The sequence below is a fragment of the Physeter macrocephalus genome, chromosome 10 (genome assembly GCF_002837175.3).
Source record: "Physeter macrocephalus isolate SW-GA chromosome 10, ASM283717v5, whole genome shotgun sequence".
In the NCBI taxonomy this organism is placed as follows: domain Eukaryota; kingdom Metazoa; phylum Chordata; class Mammalia; order Artiodactyla; family Physeteridae; genus Physeter; species Physeter macrocephalus.
In genome coordinates this window covers 19,755,238-19,776,625 of record NC_041223.1, presented here as the reverse complement: position 1 = coordinate 19,776,625, position 21,388 = coordinate 19,755,238, and the positions used below count along the sequence as shown (strand labels likewise).

Here is a 21,388-nt window from a genome sequence, read left to right as displayed (position 1 = left end):
AAAAAAAAGTGGTTCTGAAGAACCTAGGGGCAGGACAGGAATAAAGATGCAGACGTAGAGAACGAACTTGAGGACACAGGGAGGGGCAAGGGTAAGCTGGGACGAAGTGAGAGAGTGGCATGGACATATATACACTACCAAATGTAAAATAGAAAGCTAGTGGGAAGCAGCCGCATAGCACAGGGAGATCAGCTTGGTGGTTTGTGACCACCTAGAGGGCTGGGATAGGGAGGGTGGGAGGGAGACGCAAGAGGGAGGAGATATGGGGATATATGTATATGTATAGCTGATTCACTTTGTTATAAAGCAGAAACTAACACACCATTGTAAAGCAATTATACTCCAATAAGGATGTTAAAAAAAAAGAGATTAGAGCTAGAGCTATAGCATCACGGGATTGGAGGAGGTCTTCCAAAGAAAGAACATAATGTAAGAGGTGATCCGAGGAAAGAAGCTTAAAGAGCACTTACACTGAACAGTAGTGCACAGAAAGATGAACATGTTAATATTAGGGTTGGCCAAGAAAGGATAAATATATTTAACAAATAATTCCATTAAACCAAATTGCTCCACTTGTTTACAACAAAGTGAAGCACTATACAAAACCAATTCATGCATTTCAAAGTAAAATCTTCAATGTTCAGCCCAAGTTAGATGTATCAGCTGCCTATCCTATAGTTTTCTATTATCCATCCAAATTTCTGCATCCATGCCACCTCAGGAGGCAAGAGGGAGGAGATATGGGGATATATGTATATGTATAGCTGATTCACTTTGTTATAAAACAGAAACTAACACACCACTGTAAAGCAATTATACTCCAATAAAGACGTTAAAAAAAAGAATGCAATAGAAAACAAAATAAAATAAAGTAAAATAAAATAAAAACGTGGACTCTCAATAACTCAACATCTGTAAGGCAAATAGCCCAATTAAAAATGGGTAAAAAGAAGCGAATAGACATTTCTCCAAGAAGATACACAGACATGTGTATCTTCTGATTGACAAATGGCCAATAAGCATATGAAAAGATGCTCAAGATCATCAATCGTTAGGGAAATGCAAATCAAAACCACAATGAAATACCACTTCACACCCTCTGGGATGGCTAAAATAAAAAATACAGAAAATAACAAGCATTGTCAAGGATGTGAGAAACAGAAACTCTCATACACTGTTGGTGGGAAAGTAAAATGCTGCAGTCACTTTGGAAAACAGTTTGGCAGTTCCTCAAAAGTTAAACAATGGAGTCATCATATGATTCAGCAATTCCACTTCTGGGTATACACCCAAAAGAAGTGAAAACATCCAACCACACAAAAACTTGCGCACAAATGTTCATAGCAGCATAATTCAAAAAGTTAAAATAACCCATATGTCTGTATGGGCTGATGAAGAAACAAAATGTAGTGCATCCACACAATGAAATATTACTCAGCAATAAAAGGAGATGAAGAACTGAGACACGCTACAATATGCATGAACCTTTGAAAACATTATGGTAAGTGAAAGAAGTAGGTTATACAGGGCTACGTATCGTATGGTTCCATTTATATGAAACACCCAGAACAGGCAAATCCATAGAGACAGAAAGTACATTAGTGTTTGCCGGAGGATGGGGGAGGGAGGAATGGGAACTGATTAGTAATGAGTACAGGGTTTCTTTCTGGACTGGTGAAAATATCGGGGAATTGGTGTTGGTGGTTACACAACTTTGTGAATAGGCTGAAAATCACTTAACTGTACACTTTGAAGGGGTGAAATTTATGATATGTGAATTATATCTCAGTAAAACTGTTAGAAACATATGGACATGTGGACACAGGGGTGAAGGGGGGCATGGGATGAATTGGGAGATTAGGATTGACATACATACACTACCGTGTGTAAAATAGATAGCTAGTGGGGACCTGCCGTACAGTGCAGGGAGCTCAGCTCGGTGCTCTGTGGTGACCTAGAGGGGTGGGATGGGGGCGGGGGGAGGTCCAAGAGGGAGGGGATATATGTATACGTATAGCTGATTTGCTTCATTGTACAGCAGAAACTGACACAGCATTGTAAAGCAACTATACCCAAATAAATAAATACAGTGGCAACAACAACAAAAATCTATGGATTTCCAAGCTTCATCCTTGGATATTCTGTAAGTCTGTGATTGACCCAAGAATCTGTATGTTTCAAAAACTCCCCTGGTGGTCCTAGTGCTCAGTCAGGTTGGGGAATCATTGATGTACCTCGAAACTTCACCAGAGAGTTACCTGAGTTACATTTTAAGAAAAAGAAAAGATGCCAACAGAGACAGCTCAAAATGAGCAATGCAGCAAGAAAAGCTATCTCTGCCCAAGTCCTCCAGGTCCCGAGAAAGAAGGCCCTCCTCATCACCCCACAGTGGATGCCCCCAGACACCTGCAGACTCCATTCCCACCCTCCTCACCAGATGCCCCTAAAGCACCTCCCTCAGGATTCCTTTACCAAAAACTGATGTTCCTACACCTCACCCCACCGCATCCCAGGACTCCCAGGGAGCCCCTCCACAAAAGGCTGAAAGGCTTACGTGCCTCTGAGGCCTCAGATTTGGGCTTTTTCCTTCTCACTTTAGTAAAACCATGACTCTCACTTGTGGAGGATAAAGTCAGGGCACCAATTTCCTGTTGGATTCACATCAGGCAGGTTTTTAAAAAATAATTTTGTTTTTATTTTCATAATTACAGAAAGAAAATAAACGAGGGAAGATTCTATTCTTTAAATACCAAGTTCAAAATACTATGCCTTCTATAGAGACTTTCCCAACCTCCTCCCTTTCCTGAATTCCCACCAGGATAAACTTGCTCCACTACACTGCATATAGATTTTCAGATTTCTGTTACAGTCCTTACTTGATTGAAAGCCTTTTTTTTTTCCTCTGCTAGAATATGTCTCTTAAATGCAAGACCTGTGATTTTTCATCTTTGTTTCCCAGCACTTATTGCAATTCCAGGTGGATAACTGAGCCTCAAAATTGTGTTAGATGGGTTGAATAAATGAATCAATACTGATTATGATTTCTTAAAGGCTGTTTTTCCTAATTGAGGGAGGGAAAGTAAAGAGATCCTTTCTCAAAGGCTAAAACCAAAATAAGGTTTTAAATAATACTAAAATTCAAGGTTTAATGATATTAGTATATTTGTATTTTCATGGCATTTTTTTCCTTTATAATAGCAGACTACCTAGAAGAGTTACTTTTTTAAGTTTGATTTGGATTATGTCCCTCTACATTGCCCACACCTAATTAGTTTGATCCACTAATGAATTCTAAGTACATCTCTCTGAGAAATAATAAAACCTCTTCAACCACAATCAAAAGACAACATTATCAAGTGAAAATTTCAGATTCAGATTACTAAACAGATTAAGACAGAAGTCTGTGTAAAAAAGTATACACACCTCAGGCGTAAAGGACTTCTAATAAATTTTTTATGGGATACTCCTTCATTGCAAATAAAATGTGAAATGTCACCAAAACATAATAAAGATAAACATAATGACAAAATCTTGTCAATATTTTTAATACAAAATATTTATCACTTCCATTTACAAAGAATGTTCCTATATATTAACTCAATTCTTCCTCATAATTATTCTGCACTAGTAAGTTTTGTTTGTTTGTTTGCGGTACGCGGGCCTTTCACTGCTGTGGCCTCTCCCGTTGCGGAGCACAGGCTCCGGACGCCCAGGCTCAGTGGCCATGGCTCACGGGTCCAGCCGCTCCACAGCATGTGGGATCTTCCCGGACCGGAGCACGAACCTTTGTCCCCTGCATCGGCAGGCGGACTCTCAACCACTGCGCCACCAGGGAAGTCCTGAACTAGTAAGTTTTAAAGCAACACTTTAAACCGATGTCTTTTGCACAACATTCAGAATTTGCACAACCTCAAAATTCAGTAGGTGATGTATAGAATAGTTCTGAATCTAAGATCATGGAAATAACAGTGTTAACTCCCAAATATAATTTTCTGTATATGGGAGCCTGAATTATTCTAGTTCTGGATAATGACTTTCACACTCATCAAATAGATTTTTAGTGATTGCAGTCAATAAAGGTGGTAGTAAATTGGTAATTTATGGCCAAAGACACAAATGTAAATGCTATATTAACCTTTTCCAAAGGTAAAAATCTACAAATATAACATACAGAAATTTTGGCAATAACAGATCAAATGATGATCTATTATTTCTCCTAGAAATAGAGTAGAGCCTTTTACAACTATACTGAAAAAGGAAATGATTTCAAAGTAACCATTCCTCTGATTCTCTATGGTTTAATTAGCTAAAATTAGGAAAAAAGCTCTATGTTAATGTGACATTATGATTTAACATTTAAAAACATGAAGGTCATAGAATTGAAAATGTTAAGTTTAATGTTAAGTTTCTCATTCTGTTGTATACTGGCTATACTACAGACCTCAACTAGCTGGATACTGGCCCATGATCCCACCATCAGAGCAGAAAACTGAGAAAATGTTCTACATAACGAAACTCAAATTGATGATCATCTTGGAATAATGAAACATTTTAAGGAGCTTACTAGTATGGAAGCACTGGCACCAACACTGGTACCAAGACAGACCCATCTCTCATGCCCAGAAGAGACCCACACAGCTAGTCAGACCTGACCTGCCAGCCAAGCCCATCTCTTTCACAGAAAGTTGAAATCTCCTCAGGCTTCTTTCATCTCATTAAGCTATCCATCTCTGGCTTTCTACAAATCACAGTTTATAAATCTTTTTCTCATTCACTCTCATGCCCCAAACACTCATGAGCATTATCTTTACACAAAGAAACATAATTAATGAAGTATAAAATCTGAACCATATGCATTTCATTTCCCTAAACTCCCCACCACAAAATGTTATACTGGTTTAAACTAATCCTTTATTCAGCTTATTATTTTGTCTCTACAGGAGCACAAAGGAACATTTAGTTGTTCTACCACTTTCTGAAGAAAAACCTTTCCATAGCATCTCTCCCTCCCCACTGTGTGAGCATGCGAAAATATTTTCTTTAATTTTCCCTAAAATTAGAACCCCATTCTGCTTCTGGGGACATGAATAAGTCATCTAAAAGCAGCAAGGATTTTCATTTCAGCTCCCATTCAGCTCTCTGGCAAATGATGGAGGGTCAGGTACTGGGGAAGATGGAATGAGAAACTGCAGTAATATCTATTCCTGGATTATTTTAGTCTGGCACAACTTATTTTGGATATATGGTAGACCATGGTTTGGTCCAAGAGCAGAGAAAAAAATGCTGTTTATTCTGATTTAAATATCATTCTTATTGATGTTCTCGAAACTTTGGGTCGTTTTAGCCGAAGCAACACATTAAATAAATGCTCTGAAGAAAAAGAAGGTGGGAAGAGGATTAAGAGAATGCTAAAAGAACCATTTGGAACACAGTCTCAACTCACTTCTCCATTTTTTCTCATTTTTCTCCATCAGTTCCCTTCTCACTGATCATGCAGAGATATCCCAGATATTACACAGCCACCATGAACTTCTTCTCACCTATGAAGTCCCAGAGCTCAGAGTTTATATACAGGATATTAAAATTCACTCACCAAATCTCCATGCCCTGCCTAGCAGAGGTGACGTAATCTAATCTGGAAGGAGAAGTGCTAAATCATGACACCAGCCTTCTAGCCCAGTGTTTCTCATAGGCTAGCAGTGTGTGAGCTTAACCTCTCTGGGTCTCATTTTCTCCATAAAAAAATAAGGAGGGTTAATTTGATGATGTTATTGTTCAACATAGATTCAGGTTTCCTTGGATGGTTTCAGGTGATCAAGAAACAGTAAAATTAAACCTATTGTAATTTTTAGTGAGTAGCATTTTTCATTCAACAGTAATAAACTATTGTCAAAATGAATATTTCTCTTGACCATTTAATGCGTCACTCTTCAAAGATTTATTTATACTTGTCTTTCATAACTATTTCATTAAGCTATCTCATGTAACTCTCTACCAGGTACCAGTTTATATTCCCTTTTTAATGATTCCTTTGATAGTTTGAGTGTAGTAAGCGTAGTCAAACCCAGTCTTCACCAAGGCGTAGCACAGCCAGAGTAGAAGCACAAGTAGAAATAGGAAATGCAAGTAATTTTCAAGAGTTTGCAGCATGGTCTAGAAGATACTGGAACATTGGTATAGTTTGGGGTCAGTGTATGGAATAGTCCAATATTACATAAAACTGATGCCTCTGTGAACATAAACTGTCTTTAAGATCAAGAAATTTTATCTTAGTGAAAATGGAAAGGCAGAGGTAATTCAGCTGCCAGAAACTGCTGGCTATCTTAAAGTTATAACTACTACCTTGTTCTAGACACCTTACAAACTAGTCCTCACAACAACCCTGGTGTAGTTGTTAATCATCCCTTTATAGAAAGAAAGAAACAAACTCATGAGGTTAAGTAATTCATGTAGGGTTATACAACAAGTCTATGGCAGAACCTGGAGTCTAATCTGGGTTTATCTTATTGCAAACATTTGTTCTTTATACTATGGTGTCCCTCTATATTGCCTTCCAAATAGATGTTTTTGTCTAGAATACAGATAACAGTGAAGTAGCTCTAGGGTAAGTTTTTCTACCCAAAGGCAAATGATAACCTTCTTTAATAATTTAGAATGTAAAGAACAATTTGATGAATCAAATAAATATTGGAAGAGATTTGCTCTTGGTATCGGTTGAATTGTGTCCCCCAGAATTCACAGGTTGAAGCCCTAATCAATTCCCAGTTCTTCAGCGGGACCTTATTTGGAGAGTGTTTACAGTGGTAATAAAGTTAAAATGAGGGCATTGCGGTGGACTCTATTCCAATATGACTGGTATCCTCATAAAAAGAGGAAATTTGGACAGAGAGACACATAGAGAGAAGGTGATGTGAAGACACAGGGAGGAGAAAACCATCTGCAAGCTGAGGAGAGAGATCTAGAACAGATCTTTCCCTCACGGGCCTCAGAAGAAACAAATCCTGCTGACACTTTGATTTTGGACTTCTAACCTCCAGAACTGTGAAATAATAAATTTCTGTTGTTTAACCCATCCAGTCTGTGATAGTTTGTTATGGCAGCCCTAGCAAACTAATGCATTATCTAAAAAACATAAAGTTGCATGTTGATTTGCTTAATCTTCTTAAATTATAATAATAGATTATTTAAGGATTAGAAATTTTAACATGTCAACTCTACTCTAACACAATCTTTGTAGTGGCATGAAAGGTAATATGAAATGAAGACAAATTACAGTTTTTGCAGAGGGATAAAAGTGGAGTAAGAAATAGTAATAATTTGAATGTTGAATTTATGGCCATTAAAATCTAAGACTAGGATGCCTAATCCAGAGTGTAAATGAGTGGAAACAGAATTTAATGCCAGTTTATAATTAAAGAGTTAGGAATCTTCAGCATGAAAGAAGCTATTACCAAATAAAATAACCTAATTTTAACAAGAAAGATATAGGTTAAACTATACATATATGTGTGTGTCTGTGTGGGTATACACATATATACACATATACACACATACATAAATATATTAGAAATAAATTAAACAACAAAATCAGAAATTGCCATTTCACAAAATTTTTAATAATATGCTATAAAAATATCTAACAGTAAACTTTTAAAAATCAGTCAGAGACTTCTCCTGCCTATAAAAGCAACAACTAGAAAAATGGCAAAATATGTGAAACAACGGTTTTTAGATGTTGAACAAAAGGCAGTGCAGGAGTGAAATCTCTGAGAAAAGAAAAACAAAGTGAACCATATGAATGCCACAGACTTCTGCCTGTAGAGAATTTCTGAACCATGACACAGGGATGGAATCCCAAAGAGAACCCAACGGTGTCCTGATCAAGGAACTAGAAACACAAATTTGGGAGAATGAAGTAACTAGAATTTGTAGGGTCAAATTCTAGAGATGAGAAAGCCATACAAAGAGGTCCATAAATCTTCATAAAGGTCTCGGGCTTCCCTGGTGGCACAATGGTTAAGAACCTGCCTGCCAATGAAGGGGACACGGGTTCGATCCCTGGCCCAGGAAGATCCCACATGCCGCAGAGCAACTAAGCCCGTGCGCCACAACTACTGAGCCTGCACTCTAGAGCCCGTGAGCCACAACTACTGAGCCTGAGTGCTACAACTACTGAAGCTTGCGCGCCTAGAGCCCATGCTCTGCAACAAGAGAAGCCACCACAGTGAGAAGCCCACGCACCATAACGAAGAGTAGCTCCCGCTTGCCTCAACTAGAGAAAGCCCGTGTGCAGCAACGAAGACCCAACACAGCCAAAAATAAAAACAAATAAATTAATTTTTAAAAATCTTCATAAAGGTCTCTTAGATTCTTTGGTTTCATGCCTATCTGTGGATGCATAAGTTGGAATTTGACAGAGCCATACAAAGAACAAATGACAAGAAAAGAACAATTTCTGAAAATTGTAAGCCAAAGAACTGGCAGAGCTCACACAGAACTGGGATACATTTGAGTTTCCACCAGATAGAGTGGGAAGATCTTGTTTAATATGTGAAGCATCCAGCAGAGAACACAGAAGGATCATTGCTTAGTAGTGGGGCTAAACTAGCCCTACAGTAAAAGCTACTGCAGTTATGCTCTTATAAACCTTCAAAATAAACCTCAAAAGGAACAAGCTAATCCATAAATAACTGCCATTAAAAAAATCCCAAACGGTCTTTGAAACAATGTAAAACTACAATGTCTACAATCCAAACAAAAATCAATAGATATATAAAAGTTGATTTATTCCCTATATACCAACAATGAACAAGTGAAATTTAAAACTGAAAAAATTTTAAATACACCATTAAAAATAGCACCCCCCCCATTTACAAAAACTTATGTATAAATCTAATGAAACATGTACAGGATCTGTATATGGAAACTACAAAACACTGATAAAAGAAATCAAAGACCTAATTAAATGGAGATATATTCCATGTTCACAGATTGAAAAACTCAATAGTATTAATATGTCAATTCTTCTGAACTTGATCTATAGATTCAAGGCAATGCTAATCAAAATTATAGCAAGCCATTTTGTAGATTCAACAAATTGATTCTAAAATGTATACGAGGGCTTCCCTGGTGGCGCAGTGGTTGCGCGTCCGCCTGCCGATGCAGGGGAACCGGGTTCGCGCCCCGGTCTGGGAGGATCCCACATGCCGCGGAGCAGCTGGGCCCGTGAGCCATGGCAGCTGAGCCTGCGCGTCCGGAGCCTGTGCTCCGTGACGGGAGAGGCCATAACAGAGGGAGGCCCGCATACCACAGAAATAAATAAATAAATAAATAAATAAATAAATAAAATGTATACGAAAAGGCAAAAGACCAAGAAAAGCCAACGTGATACTGAAGAGGAACAAACTTGGGTGACACACACTACACTATTTCAAGATTAGTATTAAACTATAGTAATCCACACAGTGTGTCACTGGTGCGAGAATAGACACAGATTAGTGGAACCAAATAAAGAGCCTAGAAATAGACCTATGCAAATCTAGTCAACCTGTTTAAGATTAAGGCAATTCAAAATAGATAGAACAGTATTTTCAACAAATGGTGATGGAAAAATTGGACACCCATATGCAGAAAAAAAAAAGACCTAGGAACAGACTTTACACCATACATAAAAATTAACACAAAATGGATTATAGACCTACATATAAAATGCAAAATTACAAAACTTCTAGAAGATAACATATGAGAAAATCTAGATGATCTTGGATTTGGGGAAGAGTTGTTTATTCAAAACCACAAGCACAATCCATGAAAGAAAAACATGGTAAATGGGACTGTATTAAAATTAAAAGTTTTACATTATAAAAGACACTGTTGAGAGAATAAAAAGACAAGTCATAGACTGGGAGGAAATGTTTGCAAATAACATAACTCTTAAGAGTTTGTATCTGAGATACACAAAGAACTCTTAAAAATCAGTAATAAGAAAACAAACAACCCAACTAAAAAATAAAGAACTGAGCAGGCATCCAATTAAAGAAGTTATACAGATGTTATACAATTGTAATATCAAAGATCACTGACCACAGGTCACCAGAAAAAAAAAGTATATGCAAAGATGCTCAACATAATTTATTTTTAGAGCACTGCAAATTAAAACAGTGAGATACCACGACACACCTATTAGAATAGTTAAAACCCCAAAAATGAACAAAACCACCTGATGAGAATGTGGAGCAACAGGAACTCTCATTTATTGCTGGTGGGAATGAAAAATGCTATGGCCACTTTGGATGATGGTTTGGCAGTTTATTACAAAGATAAATATAGACTTATCATATGATCCAGAAAATCCACTCCTAGGTATTTATCCAACTGATCTGAAAACTTCAGGTTTATGTAAAAACTTGCACATCAATTGCAAACTATTATATATAGAATGGATAAAAAACAAGGTCCTATTTTATGGCACAGGGAACTATCAATATATTCAATAATTCAATATCCTGTAATAAACCATAATGGAAAATAATATGAAAAAGAATATACATATATTCACATATGTATATATATGGCTGAATCACTTTGCTGTATACCAGAAACTAACACAGCATTTTAAATCCACTATACTTCAATTTTAAAATATGTGAAAGAAAAGACACCAAAAAAAAAAAAAACACTTGCACATCAATGTTTATAGCAGCTTTATTCATAATCACCAACCCTGGAAGCAACCAAGATATCCTTCAATAAGACAATGGATAAACAAACTATGATGCATCCACAGAATGGAATATTATGCAGCAATAAAAATAAATCATCTAACAAGCCACAGAAAGACATGGGTAGATCCTAAATGCATATTACTAAGTGAAAGAAGCCAGTCTGAAAAGCCTACACACTGAATGATTCTAATTATTTGACATTTTGGAAAAAGCAAAACTATAGAGATGGTAAACAGATCAGTGGCTACCAGAAGTTTGAGGATGGGGGAGGCTTGAATAGACAAAAGACAAGGGAATTCTAAAACTATTTTATATGATATTATAATGGTGGATGATATACAACTGTGCATTTGTCAAAACCCATAAAACTTTATATTACAAACTGTATATCTGTTCCCCATATATACACATACATATTTCTTTGTTCTGTTGGCTAAGAGGGCCTACAAGCAGCAATATCCCGGAAGCAAGGAGCATACTTAGTGCCCAGATCTTGGTTTCTAATACCATTCTACAATAAAACAAACCGGAGCTCTTTGGAAAAATGGCTGATTTTAGCATGAGGGCAGGAAATACAAAAGATGAGCCTGGAGTACTCTGCAGCACCAGGAAGTAAGAAGTGCTCAAATTGAACAAACAAAGAAATAAACCACACACACAATGATGCAAGCAGCTCAAAGAGCCACTGGAGCCACTGAAACAGCTCTCAGTGGCCAAAGCTGGATCAAACTGAGCAACAAAATAAATAAAATACTAGAGGTGGGGGTAGCAGATGGATGGGAGGGTGGGCAAAATGGATGAAGGGGGTCAAAAGATACAAATTCCAGTTATAAAATAAACAAGTCATGGGGATGTAATGTACAGCATGGTGACTATAGTTAATAATACCATATTGCATATTTGAAAGTTACTAAGAGAGCAGATCTTAAAAGCTCTCATCACAAGATAAATTTTGTAACTACGTATGGTGACAAATGTTAACTAGACTTATTGTGGTGATCATTTTGCAATATATACAAATATTGAATCATTATATCGTATACTTGAAACTAATATAATGTTAAATGTCAATTATACCTCAATAAAAAAATAAATACTGAGATTATAACCCAAAGTATAAAATAAATATCTATGAATCCATACCAAAATCAAAGTGATTGAATAAATAAATAATTGGAGGAGACAAATCCTGCATGCAGATGGATTCCAAATAATTTATGTAGATACCCCATCCTTAAGGAGGTTGGAGCATAACTCCCCACTTCTAAGATGTAGGCTGCACATAATGAATTCTTTCTAAAGAGTACAGTATTGAAAGAGAGGGGAAAAGAGTAACTTTACAGGGGAGAAGACTAATAGACAACTTACCTCAGCCAGGTGATCAAGGTGAATATCAACAGTAGTAAATCATGTTCAAAGTATGTACCCTTGATATGATGTGATAAGAAAGGCAATTTACCTCTATGATCTTCTTCCCAAAAGCCCAAAACCCCAGTCTAATCATGAGAAAAACACCATAAAAATTCCAGTTGAGGAACATTCTACAAAATACTTGATGAGTTCCTTAAAACTGTCAAGGTCATCTCAAAAACAACTGAAATCTGAGAAACCAACACAGCCATGATGACTAAAACATAATGTGGTATTGTGGACAGGATTCTGGAAGAGGAAAGGTATGTTAGTTTAAAAAAAAAAATCTGAATGAAGTATAGACCCTAGTTAATAATAGTGTACCAACATTGGTTAATTAATTTTGACAAGCATACTGTATTAATATAAAATGTTAACAATAGAAGAGTGGGTGCGGAGTGTATGGGAACTCTGCCCTATCTTTGCAACTTTTCTGTAAAGCTAAAACCATTCCAAACACAGTTAACATTTTAAAAATATATGCAGTATGGTCCAAAATGTGTAAAAATAAAATCCACAAATAAAGCTCCATTATATTAGGGGAAAAGCATGAAAAGAAGCAGAGAAGTATTATTAATAACCAATAGGAAAATTAGTCAATAGAAATCAGACCCAATTAGAAAACAAATATAAGGGGACTAGAAGATATGGACTCTAGCTATAATTTCAATGTGGTCAAGAATTTAAAGAAAAACATTAAATAAGAACAAAAGGAAAATATGCAAAAGAGTATGAATCAAACTTTCAGAGAAGAAAAATACAATATCTGAAAAAAAATTTCACTGGATGAGGTTAATAGCAGATAGCAGATTGTAGATTAGACCCTGCAGAAAGCCTCAGTCTCCTCATTTGTGTAAGAGGCAATTGAATTTCTTCCTCCTCACAGCATAGTTGAGGAGAACAAAGGGTAATTTAGCTGAAAGCACCTAAGACGTAATTAGCGCATGATAGATACTTAAGAAAAACTTTGATCTTTCTGTTTGTGCTTCACTCATTCAACCAATATTTATTGAGCAGCTACTATGTGCCAATTACAATTGCAGGATATAAAAGAGTGAATAAAGCAGACGTAGTCCCTACCCTCATAGAGCTCACAGTCTGGTGGGAAGGTATACATTAAACAAATAAATATTGTAGTTGATATCTTTTGTTTAAAATGTAGCAGACATTGTTAATTGCCTACCTAAAATCAATTCTCCTTATTCTTGGTAAACAGAATCCTAATTTTCCTCAGGGCAGCAATGTGCTAGGCTAAATAATGTACTTTTCCAGTCTCTTCTGCAGTAGAGGCAGCCCAGCACAACCGTTCTGTCCAATTCTAAACATGAAAAGAAGTATTGGCATACCTCAGAGACACTGCCAATTCAGTTCCAGACTATCAAAATAAAGTAAATATCACAATAAAGCAAATCACATGAATTTTTTGATTTTCCAGTGCATATAAAGTTATGTTTACACTATGTTGTAGTCTATTAAGTGTGCAATTAGTATTATATCTAAAAAACAATTTAAATACCTTACCTTAAAAATACTTTATTGCTAAAAAATGCTGACCATCAACTGTGTCTTCAGCGAGTCATAATCTTTGTGCTGGTGGAGGGTCTTGCCTTGATGCGGACGGCTGCTGACTGATCAGGGCAGTGGTTGCTGAAGGCTGGGGTGACTGTGGCAATTTCTTAAAATAAGACAACAGTGAAATTTCTCACATCAATTGACTCTTCCTTTTATGAACAATTTTTCTGTAGCATGCAGTGCTGTTTGATAGCATTTTACCCATAACAAAACTTCTTTCAAAATTGGAGCCAATCCTCTCAAGCCCTGCTGCTGCTTTATCAATTAAGTTTATGTAATATTCTAAATCTTTTGTTGTCATTTCAACAATCTTCACCAGGAGTAGATTCTATCTCGGGAAACTACTTTCTTTGTTTATCCTTAAGAAACAACTCCTCATCGTGAAAGTTTTAACATGAGATTGCAGCAATTCAGTCACATCTTCAGGTTCCACTTCTAATTCTAGTTCTCTTGTTATTTCCACCACATTTGCATTTACTTCCTCCACTGAAGTCTTGAACCCTTCAAAGTCATCCATGGGGTTTGGAATCAACTTCTTCCAAACTGCTGTTAATGTTGATATTTTTACCTCTTCCCATGAATCACAAATGTTCTTAATGGCATCTAGAGTGGTGAATCCTTCCCAGAAGGTTTGCAATTGACTTTGCCAGATCCATCAGAGGAATCACACTATCTATAGTAGCTATAGCCTTATGAATTGTATTTCTTAAATCATAAGACTTGAAAGTCAAAATTACTCCTTGATCCATGAGCTACAGAATGGATGTTGTGTTAGCAGGCATGAAAACATTAATCTCATTGTACATCGCCATCAGAGCTCTTGGGTAACCAAGGTGCACTGTCAATGAGCAGTAATATTCTGAAAGAAATCTTTTTTTCTGAGCAGTATGTCTCAAGAGTGGGCTTAATATATTCCATAAACTATGTTGTAAACAAATGTGCTGTCATCCAGGCTTCCTTGTTCCATTTATAGAGCACAGACAGAGTCATTTTAGCATAATTCTTAAGGTCCCTAGGATTTTCAGAATGGTAAATGAGCACTGGCTTCAATTTCAAGTCACCTGCTGCATTAACCCCTAGCAAAAGAGTCAGTCTGTCTTTTGAAGATTTGAAGCCAGGCATTGACTTCTCCTCTCTAGCTATGAAAGTCCTAGATGGCATCTTCTTCCAATAGAAGGCTACATTGAAAATCTGTTTAGTGTAGCCACCTTCATTAATTATCTTCCTAGGTCTCTGGATAACTTGCTGCATCTTCTCCATCAGCACTTGTTGCTTCACCTTGCACTTTTAAGTGATGGAGGTGGTGTCTTTCTTCAAATCTCATGAACCAACTTCTGCTAACTTCAAACTTTTCTTCTGCAGCTTCCTCACCTCTCTCAGTCTTCACTGAATTGAAGAGAGTGAGGGCCTTTCTCTGGATTAGGCTTTGGCTTAAGGGAATATTGTGGCTGGTTTGATCTATCCAAACCACAAAAACTCTGTTTCATCAATAAGCCTCTTTCACTATCTTATAATGCATGTGTTCACTGGAGTAGCATTTTTCATTTCCTTCAAGAACTTTTCCTTTGCATTCACAACCTGACTAACTGATGCAAGAGGCCTAGCTTTTGGCCTGTCTTGGCTTTCAACATGGCCTCCTCATTAAGTTTAATCATTTCTAGCTTCTGATTTAAAATGAGAAATGTGACTCTTCCTTTCATTGGAACACTTCCCGGCCATTGTAGGGTTAGTAACTGGCTTAATTTCAATACTGTTGTGTCCCAAAGAATAGGGAGGCCTGAGAGGGTTAAGGTAGGGGAGGATGGCCAGGTCGGTGGAACAGTCAGAACACAAACATTTATCCATTAAGCATTAAGTTTGCTGTCTTATATGGGCACTGTCAGTGGCACCCTAAAACAATTACAATAGTAATATCAAAGATCACTGACCACAGGTCACCAGAAAAAATATAATGATATGAAAAAGTTTGAAATATTGCAAGAATTACCAAAATGTGACACAGAGACATGAAGTGAGCAAATGCTGTTGAAAAATGGCACCTAAAGACTTACTCAACACAAGGTTGCCACAAACCTTCAATTTAAGAAAAAAAATTGTAATATCTGCAAAGCTCAATAAAGTGAAATACAATAAAACAAAGTATACCCGTATGTATGTTGAGGGGTGGAGAGAATCCTGGCAAAGTTAATGTTTTCTAGATAAATGGGGATACCCACGGCTGACATTTCCATCCTTCCCACTCCTCCCATGTTCCACTGAATGCATATGTGATGATTACAGCAGCAGCTGCTGCCTTGAGGGAAAAGCCAAGAAAATGCAATGACACCTCACCTGACATCCATGAAATATGGCCCATTTCCACTGCCACCTACCTATGAACTTTTTACAGCAGAAAAACAAACCCTTATTTTTTTAAGCAACTGCTTGCTGTGTTTTCTGTTAACCTGTGGCCCACTGCATTCCAAACTGCCTCTGAAACAGTACATGCTTTCTGGGGCGGGGGGAGGGAGGGGGAGGGGGACGTGTTCCTCCTCCCTACCCCAGGAAGTGTTTGTTGTTGGAAATGCTCACCACTGTGCTCCCACTTCCTTGGCAAGAGTGATTGGTTCCAGCAAGGTGAATTTTAGTCTTTCCCCCAGATTTTTCTAACTAGAGCTGGCAGGGAAGATTATATTTTTCTTCTCTGGTTCTAAGTATGTAAGCCCGGAGCTCTCTGTGGGGAATCTAGCTTGACAGAGTCAGTTAGCTTCAGAAAATGAAGTTCCTGAGTAAAGCAAATGCACAGGGAAGAGAGAGAAAACTAGAGGGCAGGTGAGGAAAGAGGTTGGACCCCATGCTTCTTTAATTTGGTTATATGAGTTAATAATATTTCTTTTATAGGCCTGTTCATACTCAGTTTCTATTACTTGCAATCAGAGTCCAAGCCAACATAACTAATGCAATTTTAAACTATAATAAGAGATATAAGGAAAGAAACAGGTGCTGTGAGAAAGAATAAGAAGGTAGTTAGGGAAGACTTATAAGCGTAGACTTAACGAATAGAGAGATGCCAACCTGGAAAAGAGCTGAAGGAAAGGTTTCCCACCTGCCTCCTTCCACCCGACTTTATCCCTAACATGAAATAAGTGTGCTGTTAACACAGTAGAGAATGGCTTTCCTGGAAAGAGCCCTAGTGTGGGTATAGGGGCTAGATATCTGAACAGAACAGATCTTGAGACATCTATGGACCCAATGACAGACCTGGAGATGAGAGAAAAAGGCAACACCATTCAGGAATAAAACAGACTGAAATATCTCTTCCTATAGTCAAGTTTTTGTTTGTTCTGTTTGTTTTACTTTGCTAATGATAAAGACCTGGAGCCTGCTAGATCCTCAACCATTAGCCCTAAGTGAAGAAACTTTCCCCTCCACAAAATCTGCCAGATTACATGGTATCCCATGAGTGTCCTCCCATTTAGAGAAGATTTTGGATAAACATAAGCAACTTCAACAAATCAACATAACCTTTATTCATAAAAATGAATGGTCACCTAGGGATTACCAGATACTTGAGGAAAACCCTTGGCATTAAAAAAAATTGACTGAAGAGAGGGAAAAAAAAGTTAATGCAAGACAAACACAACTTTTAATCAATTCTATTTAATGTCCTCAGAAAGATTCTAGTATAAATTATCCATACAAGAAGAACAATCAGCTCTGGAAAAAAAGAAATCAGAAAATAACAGAATAAAAGGTAGGAGATTTAAAAATACAATTGCCAAAAATTTCAAAAATATAGTGTAGGAAGTAAATGATGGAATGGTTAGTATTAAAAACCAAACAGTGATCTGGAAACAGAGCCAGGGAAATCTATTCAAACAAAAGATGGAAAATACAGGAGAAAAGTTAAGAGATACTCACATAAAAGCAGAAGGTACAATATATGGCTAACAGACATTTCAGACAAAAGAAGAGAGAAAACAGAGAGGAAGAAATAAAGGAATAATAGAAAATTTCCATGAGTTGAAAAAAACAATTCCTGGAATCAAAACAACCAACCAATTGTCAAGTCACAAGAACAACAACAACAACAACCTCAGATACATCCTGGTAAAATAGTGTAAGGAAAAGTGTTAAAGCTTCAAAAGAGGGGAAAAAAGTGCCTACAAAGAAATGGGCTTAGTTTGACATCAGAAATATCAGCTACAACAGGTGCTAGAAGGTACTGTGGCAGTTCCTTCAAAGGGAAAATTATTTTGAGACTAGAATACTCTACCAGATGACGAATCAAGTGTGAAATCAAAAGGAAGACCCTTTTAGGCATTTAAAGACTCAGATATTTTATCACCCACTTACTGTTTCTTTACAATTATTTGAGGGAATACGTTCAAGATGGCAGAGGAGTAAGACGTGGAGATCACCTTCCTCCCCACAAATACATCAGAAATACATCTACATGTGGAACAACTCCTACAGAACACCTATTGAACGCTGGAAGAAGACCTCAGACTTCCCAAAAGGCAAGAAACTCCCCATGTACCTGGGAAGGGCAAAAGAAAAAAGAAAACACAGAGACAAAAGAATAGGGATGGGACCTGCACCTCTGGGAGGGAGCCGTGAAGGAGGAAAACTTTCCACACACTAGGAAGCTGCTTCACTGGTGGAGATGGGGGGTGGCGGGGGGGGAAGCCCCTCATTCCGTATCCCTCCCTCCCCGCAGCCTGAGTGAGCCAGAGCCCCCTAATCAGCTGCTACTTTAACCCTGTCCTGTCTGAGCAAAGAACAGATGCCCTCAGGTGACCTACATGCAGAGGCAGGACAAAATCCAAAGCTGAACCCCAGGAGCTATGAGAAGAAAGAAGAGAAAGGGAAATCTCTCCCAGCAGCCTCAGGAGCAGCGGATTAAATCTCCACAGTCAACTTGATGTACCCTTCATCTGTGGAATACCTGAATAGACAACGAATCATCCCAAAACTGAGGCAGTGGACTTTGGGAGCAACTGTAGACTTGAGCTTGCTTTCTGCATCTAATTTGTTTCTGGTTTTATGTTTATCATAGTTCAGTATGTAGAATTTATTATCATTGGTAGATTTGTTTATTGATTTGGTTTCTCTCTTACTTTTTATATATATATATATTTTTTTCTCCCTTTTTGCTTTTTTGGGAGTGTATATGTGTATACTTCCTTGTGTGATTTTGTCTGTATACCTTTGCATGTACCATTTGTCCTAGGGTTCTATCTGTCGTTTTTTTGCTGTTGCTTTTTTTTTTTCATATACTTTTTAGCACTTGTTATCACTGGTGGACTTGTTTTTTGGTTTTGTTGTTCTTTCTTTCTTCTGTATTCTTTTTTTATTACTTCTTAATATTTTTTTATTTTTAATAATTTTTAAATTTAATAATGTTTTTTCTTTTAATAACTTTATTTTATTTATTTTTTCTTTCTTTCTTTTTTTCTCCCTTTTCTTCTGAGCAGTGTGGACAACAGGGTCTTGGTGCTCTGGCTGGGTGTCTCAGGCCTGTGCCTCGGAGATGGAAGAGCTGAGTTCAGGACATTGGTCCACCAGAGACCTCCAGGCTCCACGTAATATCAAACGGCAAAAGCTCTCCCAGATATCTCCATCTCAATGCTAAGACCCAGCTCCACTCAATGACCAGCAAGCTACAGTGCTGGACACCCTATGCCAAACAACTAGCAAGACAGGAATGCAATCCCACCCATTAGCAGAGAGGCTGCCTAAAATCATAATAAGGTCACAGGCACCCCAAAACACACCACTGGACATGGTCCTGCCTACCAGAAAGACAAGATCCAGCCTCATCCACCAGAACACAGGCACCAGTCCCCTCCACCAGGAAGCCTACACAACCCAACCTTAGCCACTGGGGGCAGACACCAAAAACAACAGGAACTAGGAACCTGCAGCCTGCAAAAGGGAGACCCCAAACACAGTAAGTGAAGCAAAATGAGAAGACAGAGAAACACACAGCAGATGAAGAAGTAAGGTAAAAACCCATCACACCAAACAAATGAAGAGGAAATAGGCAGTTTACCTGAAAAAGAATTCAGAGTAATGATTATAAAGATGATCCAACATCTTGGAAATAGAATAGTGAAAATACAAGAAACGTTTAAAAAGGACCTAGAAGAACTAAAGAGCAAACAAACAATGATGAACAACACAATAAATGAAATTAAAAATTCTCTAGAAGGAATCAATAGCAGAATAACTGAGGCAGAAGAACGGATAAGTGACCTGGAACATAAAATAGTGGAAATAACTACCACAGACCAGAGAGTCCCATAGAGGATAAATCCAAGAAGAAATATGCCATGACACATACTACTCAAACTATCAAAAATTAAATACAAAGAAAAAATATTAAAAGCAGCAAGAGAAAAACAACAAAAAACATACAAGGGAATCCCCAAAAGGTTAACAGCTGATCTTTCAGCAAAAACTCTGCAAGCCGTAAGGGAGTGGCAGGACATATTTAAAGTGAAGAAAGTGAAAAACCTAAAACCAAGATTACTCTATACAGCAAGGATCTCATTCAGTTTTGACGGAGAAATTAAAAGCTTTACAGACAAGCAAAAGCTAAGAGAATTCAGCATCACCAAACCAGCGTTACAACAAATGCTAAAGGAACTTCTCTAGGCAGGAAACACAAGAGAAGGGAAAGACCTACAATAACAAACCGAAAACAATTAAGAAAATGGTAATAGGAACATACATATCGATAATTACCGTAAATGTAAATGGATTAAATGCTCCAACCAAAACACATAGACTGGCTGAATGGATACAAAAACAAGACCTGTATATATGCTGTCTACAAGAGACCCACTTTACACCTAGGGACACACAGAGACTGAAAGTAAGGGGAGGGAAAAAACTTTCCCATGCAAATGGAAATCAAAAGAAAGCTGGAGTATCAATTCTCATATCAGACAAAACAGACTTTAAAATAAAAACTATTACAAGAGGTAAAGAAGGACACTACATAAGGATCAAGGGATCAATCCAAGAAGAAGATATAACAATTGTAAATATTTACGCAGCCAACATAGGAGCACCTCAATACATAAGGCAAATGCTAACAGCCATAAAAGAGGAAATTGACAGTAACACAATAATAGTCAGGGACGTTAACACCTCACTTTCACCAACGGACAGATCATCCAAAATGAAAATAAATAAGGAAACACAAGCTTTAAATGACACATTAAACAAGATGGACTTAATTGATATTTATAGGACATTCCATCCAAAGACAACAGAATACACTTTCTTCTCAAGTGCTCATGTAACATGCTCCAGGATAGACCATATCTTGGGTCACAAATCAAGCCTTGGTAAACTTAAGAAAATTGAAATCGTATCAAGTATCTTTTCCGACCACAACACTGTGAGACTAGATATCAATTACAGGAAAAAATCTGTAAAAAATACAAACACATGGAGGCTAAACAATACACTACTAAATGCCCAAGAGATCACTTAAGAAACCAAAGAGGAAATCAAAAAATACCTGGAAACAAATGACCAAAAAAACACGATGACCCTAAACCTATGGGATGCAGCAAAAGCAGTTCTAAGCTGAAAGTTTATAGCAATACAATCTTACCTCAAGAAACAAAAAACATCTAATATAAACAACCTAACTTTACACCTAAAGCAATTAGAGAAAGAAGAACAAA

The 21,388-nt window shown here is 37.4% G+C and overlaps 1 protein-coding gene and 1 pseudogene across 6 annotated transcripts in view; both read right to left on the bottom strand.

Moving 5' to 3' along the window:
- Positions 1 to 21,388, bottom strand: part of EPM2A (EPM2A glucan phosphatase, laforin) — a 269,849-nt gene that overhangs the window by 192,115 nt on the left and 56,346 nt on the right. The window contains exon 1 of one of the 6 annotated variants that reach the window (XM_055087452.1): positions 13,318 to 13,418. The exons of the other annotated variants lie outside the window; for them this stretch is intronic. The gene's annotated coding sequence lies outside the window, so the exon portion shown is untranslated. Of the gene's footprint in view, positions 1 to 13,317; positions 13,419 to 21,388 lie in introns of those variants that run through there. 6 annotated transcript variants of the gene reach the window in all.
- LOC112064642 (tigger transposable element-derived protein 1-like) lies at positions 13,711 to 15,425 on the bottom strand (annotated as a pseudogene).